This window comes from Penaeus monodon, chromosome 27 (assembly GCF_015228065.2).
Source record: "Penaeus monodon isolate SGIC_2016 chromosome 27, NSTDA_Pmon_1, whole genome shotgun sequence".
Lineage (NCBI taxonomy): Eukaryota > Metazoa > Arthropoda > Malacostraca > Decapoda > Penaeidae > Penaeus > Penaeus monodon.
Window position 1 is genome coordinate 6,978,333 of NC_051412.1, and position 1,707 is coordinate 6,980,039.

Below are 1,707 nucleotides of genomic sequence, written 5' to 3' on the forward strand. Positions count from 1 at the left end.
CAAGTGTCCACGTCACAGAGGTCTCTCTCTTATATTTTTCATTTCTGATGTTTCATCTTGTTTTTTTTTTTTAGATATTTTATTTTTGACATTGCAGAACAATAACGTCCAGAAAATAATAGATTCTGGTACGGCTGCATTATACCAATAAATAAATCTTTATATACATGATCCCTGTGCAATACTCAACGCTCTCTGCAAATGGCTAAAGCGTTTCTCTAAATTCTTAATGTTAAGAGAGTCTAACTGACTCCTGGACTACTTCTACATATGCAATTTAATATGAACTGTGTTTGCAATACGTGCAGGGATCATATATCACTGTCATGTTTCTTTTTCTTTCTTTTTTTAATATATATTTTGTATTGGGGCCACCATTTTCACCTGCGCTTTTATTTACGCATGTGTTTCCTACGCGCGGTTGCCACGTCACCCGCGCGCATGTGGTAAAGTGATATGATGATGAAAAAGAGAAGAATATCTGTCTACATAATTGTGAAATTACGAATATAACAACATCGGAGAAACATTTATAATCCGAACAGAGTGAAGAAAACGCAAGCAAAACAGGACAAAAAAGAGTGACTGAAATTCATTATGTCTGACAATGTTCGCGCGCTGTGGCCCTAGATCCAGAGGCTGTTATAGATCGAGGAGGCTGCCAAGCACAAGCAGATATTTTACATATTGTCTAATAAGAAAAGAAACAGGAGAAAAAAAAACGTTTCTAAACCGAGATTCGGATTGCTTGTGAATAATCCGCTGTGTTAAAAGTCGTATTGTGGACGAAATCGGTGCCCCGATGTAGGGGAAAAAAATGACACTATTACACAACCCAGAAAAATGGAATTGTTGGCCCACCTCGCTCTGTACACGAAAGTATGTGAGGCTCCCACATATGCATATGTATTCCCCTTATTTCAGGCACGGAATGATGATGGCCTTCTCGTCACATCTGGTTGCTTGGGAATTTTAAATTCGGAATTACACAATGTCCCGCTGAACCAAAGTTCTCTGGGTATCGTCTGCGCGCCCTGTAGGAGAAATGATTACCTTTTAAACACCTTTTTACCTTGTCGAGAAAATGACAATTCCTGTGAGTGATTTGTTAGTTTCTGTGACTCAGTGTAAATCAACTTGATTATTTCATTATATATATTATAATTCTTTTTTTTCTTCACAAATCATATTCTTGAAGAGGTCGGCCTAGACGTTTTACACGCGTTCTCCCGCCATGAAAGGTTAATCATGACAATAATTGCGTATTAACTGATGGGAGTTAATACGTATCTTCTCTTTTTTGTGTGAAATTACAATAATAACACAGACAATAAAGATTTAACAAAACAAAAAGCAAATTTGTCGCGATAATTCAAGGCACATTACAACACATAACCTGTAAATATTTTAAGCGAGACGAAGATAAAGAACAAGAGCTTCTTTCGATGTATAAAACGCCTAGGCCATTTTTCCCCCCTCTCAACTCTGGCCATAGAGCTGTTATTACTAAGGCCTTGATATGTGATACTAGTCCTTAATAAAGTGCATTGTATTTAGAATAATCCTGTACAGTATGTAGATTACTTAGCTGTCCCTAATGTCATTGGGTTAGTCGCTTGTACATTGTGCTCACAAATTTCATTGCAGTTAAGACTGTTAAAAATATAACTACTAGTATTAAGATCTTTTTTGTATCATCTTCCTGTA